At 42.2% G+C, this 5054-nt stretch overlaps 1 non-coding gene across 1 annotated transcript; it reads left to right on the plus strand.

The window, feature by feature from the left end:
• The first annotated feature begins 4554 nt into the window (after positions 1-4554).
• Positions 4555-4662, plus strand: LOC112745706 (small nucleolar RNA R71). The gene has a single exon (XR_003173620.1). It is a non-coding gene; the product is annotated as a small nucleolar RNA R71 (small nucleolar RNA).
• The last annotated feature ends 392 nt before the right edge of the window (positions 4663-5054 follow it).

Raw genomic sequence — 5054 nt, forward strand, 5'->3', positions numbered from 1 at the left:
TCTTTTGCTTTGGACCTTGACTTTAACCGCTCAGTCTCAAGTTTTCACTTGACACCTACACGCCACAAGCACATGGTTAGGGACAGCTTGGTTTAGCCGCTTAGGCCAGGATGTTATTCCTTTAGGCCTTCCTATCCACTGATGCTCAAAGCCTTGGGATCCTTTTTATTTGCCCTTGCCTTTTGGTTTTTAAGGGTTATTGGCTTTTTGCTCTTGCCTCTTGGTTTTAAGAGCTTTTGGCTTTTTCTGCTTGCTTTTTCTTTTTCTTTCTATTTTTTTTTTTGCCTATTTTTTTTCTGCAAGCTTTGTTCTTTGCTGCTTTTTCTTGCTTCAAGAATCATTTTTATGATTTTTCAGATTATCAAATAACATGTCTCCTAGTCATCATTCTTTCAAGAGCCAACATATTTAACATTCTTAAACAACAACTTCAAAAGACATATGCACTGTTCAAGCATTCATTCAGAAAACAAGAAGCATTGTCACCACATCAATATAATTAAACTAAGTTCAAGGATAAATTCAAAACTCATGTACTTCTTGTTCTTTTGAATTAAAACATTTTTCATTTAAGAGAGGTGATGGATTCATAGGACATTCATAACTTTAAGACAAAGTTACTAACTACTAATGATCATGTAATGAAGACACAAACATAGATAAGCACATAACATAGAAAACGAAAAACAGAAGAAATAAGAACAAGGAATGAATCCACCTTAGTGATGGTGGCGTTTCCTTCTTGAGGAACCAATGATGTCCTTGAGCTCTTCTATGTCTCTTCCTTGTCTTTGTTGCTCCTCCCTCATTGCTTTTTGATCTTCTCTTATTTCATGAAGGATGATGGAGTGCTCTTGATGTTCCACACTTAGTTGTCCCATGTTGGAACTCAATTCTCCTAGGGAGGTGTTGATTTGCTCCCAATAGTTTTGTGGAGGAAAATGCATTTGAGGCATCTCCGGGATCTCATGGTGATGAGCTTCCTGCGCCTCTTGAGCTCCATGAATGGGCTTTCTTGCTTGCTCCATCTTTTTCTTAGTGATGGGGTTCTCTTCCTTAATGGGAATGTCTCCTTCTATGAAAGCTCTAGCTGAGTAACATAGATGGCAAATAAGATGAGGAAATGCTAGCCTTGCCATGGGGGATGACTTTTCGGCTATTTTGTAGAGTTCATTAGAGATGACTTCATGAACTTCTATTTCCTCTCCAATCATGATGCTATGAATCATGATGGCCCGATCCACAGTAACTTCAGATCGGTTGCTAGTGGGGATGATGGAGCATTGGATGAATTCCAACCATCCTCTAGCCACAGGCTTGAGGTCCAATCTTCTTAGTTGAACCGGCTTGCCTTTGGAGTCAATCTTCCATTGAGCTCCTTCCACGCATATGTCCATAAGGACTTGGTCCAACCTTTGATCAAAGTTGACTCTCCTTGTGTAGGGGCGTGCGTTCTCTTCCATGTTTGGCAAGTTGAACGCCAACCTCACATTCTCCGGACTAAAATCTAAGTATTTCCCCCGAACCATTGTAACATAGTTCTTTGGATCCGGGTTCTTACTTTGATCATGGTTCTTGGTGATCCATGCATTGGCATTGAACTCTTGAACCATTAGGATGCCGACTTGTTGGATGGGATTTGTTAGAACTTCCCAACCTCTTCTTTGAATTTCATGTCGGATCTCTGGATACTCATTTCTTTTGAGTTTGAAAGAGACCTCGGGGATCACCTTCTTCTTGGCCACAACATCATAGAAGTGGTCTTGATGGGCTTTGGAGATGAACCTTTCCATCTCCCATGACTCGGAGGTGGAAGCTTTTGTCTTCCCTTTTCCTTTTCTAGAGGATTCTCTGGTCTTAGGTGCCATCAATGGTAATGGAAAAACAAAAAGCTTATGCTTTTACCACACCAAACTTAGAATTTTGCTTGCCCTCGAGCAAGAGAAGAAAGGATAGATGAAGAAGAAGAAGAAAATATAGAGAGGAGGGGGGAGGTGTGTTTCGGCCAAGAAGAGAAGAGAGAGTTGTGTTGTGTGAAAATGAAGAAGAATGGAGGGCTTTATATAGGGAAGGGAGGGGGGTAAGTTTCGGCCATATAGGGTGGGTTTGGGTGGGAAATTGATTTTGAATTTTGAAGGTAGGTGGAGTTTATGAGGTAGGTTTATGGGGAATAGTGGATGGATGTGAGTGGTGAAGAGGTGATGGGGAAGAGAGATTGAGGTGATTGGTGAAGAGTTTTGGGGAAGAGTGTTTATGGGATTTTGTGAAAGAGGGGTGAGAAGAAGTGAGTGGAGGTAGGTGGGGATCCTGTGGGGTCCACATATCCTGAGGTGATCCTGTGGGGTCCATAGATCCTGAGGTGTTCAAGGATTTACAACCTTGCACCAAATTAGGCATGCAAAATGCCCTTGCACACAACTCTGGGCGTTCAGCGCCAGGTTGGTGCCCATTTTGGGCGTTCAACGCCCATTTGTAGCCTATTTCTGGCGTTGAACGCCAGAACCATGCTTGTTCTGGGCGTTCAGCGCCAGCTCTTCTCCAGGGTGCATTTCTGGCGTTCAAACGCCCAGATGCTGCCCATTTCTGGCGTTCAGCGCCAGAACCATGCTCTGTTCTGGCGTTGAACGCCCAAAACATGCTTCTTACTGGTGTTTAAACGCCAGTAAGGTCTTCCTCCAGGGTGTGATTTTTCTTCTGCTGTTTTTTATTCCGTTTTCAATTTTTATATTTATTTTGTGACTCCACATGATCATGAACCTATAAAGACATATAACTAAGAAAAATATAATTAGATAGATAAAAATTGGGTTGCCTCCCAACAAGCGCTTCTTTAATGTCAATAGCTTGACAGTGGGCTCTCATGGAGCCTCACAGATGTGCAGAGCTTTGTTGAGACCTCCCAACACCAAACTTAGAGTTTGGATATGGGGGTTTGACACTAAACTTAGAGTTTGGTTGTGGCCTCCCAACACCAAACTTAGAGTTTGACTGTGGGGGCTTTGGTTGACTCTGCTTTGAGAGAAGCTTTTTCTGCTTCTTCTCCATGGATGCAGAGAGAGATCCTTGAGTTGTAAACACAAGGTTGTCCTTATTTAATTGAAGGATCAATTCTCCTCTGTCCACATCAATCACAGCTCTTGCTGTGGCTAGGAAAGGTCTTCCTAGGATGATGGATTCATCCTCTTCCTTTCCAGTATCCAGGACTATGAAATCAGCAGGGATGTAAAGGCCTTCAACCTTTACTAACACGTCCTCTACTTGTCCATAAGCTTGTTTTCTTGAATTGTCTGCCATCTCTAATGAGATTTTAGCAGCTTGCACCCCATAGATTCCCAGTTTCTCTATTACAGAGAGGGGCATGAGGTTTATTCCTGAACCAAGGTCACACAGAGCCTTAAAGATCATGGTGCCTATGGTACAAGGTATTATGAACTTTCCAGGATCCTGTTTCTTCTGAGGCAATGTCAGTTCATCCAGATCACTTAGTTCATTGGTGAACAAGGGAGGTACATCTTCCCAAGTTTCAATACCAAATAATTTGGTATTCAGCTTCATGATTGCACCAAGAAACTTGGCAGTTTGCTCTTCAGTAACATCCTCATTTTCTTCAGAAGATGAATACTCATCAGAGCTCATGAAGGGCATAAGGAGGTTCAATGGAATCTCTATGGTCTCTAGATGAGGCTCAGAGTCCTTTGGTTCCTCAGAGGGAAGCTCCTTATTAATCACTGGACATCCCAGGAGGTCTTCCTCCTTGGGATTCACGTCCTCCTCTCCTTCTTTGGGTTCGGCCATTTTGGTTATGTCAATGGCCTTCCACTCTCCTTTTGGATTCTCTTCTGTATTGCTTGGGAGAGTACTAGGAGGGATTTCAGTGATTCTTTTACTCAGCTGGCCTACTTGTGCTTCCAAATTTCTAATGGAAGACCTTGTTTCATTCATGAAACTCACAGTGGCCTTAGATAGATCAGAGACTAAATTTGCTAAGCTAGATGGATTCTGCTCAGAATTCTCTGTCTGTTGCTGAGTGGATGATGGAAAAGGCTTGCTATTGCTAAACCTGTTTTTTCCACCATTATTAAAGCCTTGTTGAGGTTTTTGATCCTTCCATGAGAGATTTGGATGATTTCTCCATGATGGATTATAGGTGTTTCCATATGGTTCACCCATGTAATTTACCTCTGCTATTGCAGGGTTCTCAGGATCATAAGCTTCTTCTTCAGAAGATGCCTCTTGAGTACTGTTGGATGCAGCTTGCATTCCATTCAGACTCTGAGAAATCATATTGACTTGCTGAGTCAATATTTTATTCTGAGCCAATATGGCATTCAGAGTATCAATTTCAAGAACTCCCTTCTTCATAGGCGTCCCATTATTCACAGGATTCCTCTCAAAAGTGTACATGAACTGGTTATTATCAACCATGTCAATGAGTTCTTGAGCTTCTGCAGGCGTTTTCTTTAGGTGAATGGATCCACCTGCAGAAGTATCCAATGACATCTTTGATAGCTCAGATAAACCATCATAGAATATATCCAGGATGGTCCATTCTGAAAGCATGTCAGAAGGACACTTTTTGGTCAGCTGCTTGTATCTTTCCCAAGCTTCATAGAGGGATTCACCTTCTTTCTGTCTGAAGGTTTGAACATCAGCTCTAAGCTTGCTCAGCTTTTGAGGAGGAAAGAACTTGGCTAAGAAAGCCGTGACCAACTTATCCCAAGAGTTCAGGCTGTCTTTGGGTTGAGAGTCCAACCATATTCTAGCTCTGTCTCTTACAGCAAAAGGAAAAAGCATGAGCCTGTAGACTTCAGGATCTACTCCATTAGTCTTAACAGTATCACAGATCTGCAAGAATTCAGTTAAGAACTGAAAAGGATCTTCAGATGGAAGTCCATGAAACTTGCAGTTTTGCTGCATCAGAGAAACTAGCTGAGGTTTCAGCTCAAAATTGTTTGCTCCAATGGCACGAATGGAGATGCTTCTTCCATGTAAATTGGAATTAGGTGCAGTAAAGTCACCAAGCATTCTCCTTGCATTATTGTTGTTGGGTTCGG

The sequence above is a fragment of the Arachis hypogaea genome, chromosome 14 (assembly GCF_003086295.3).
Source record: "Arachis hypogaea cultivar Tifrunner chromosome 14, arahy.Tifrunner.gnm2.J5K5, whole genome shotgun sequence".
In the NCBI taxonomy this organism is placed as follows: Eukaryota; Viridiplantae; Streptophyta; class Magnoliopsida; order Fabales; family Fabaceae; genus Arachis; species Arachis hypogaea.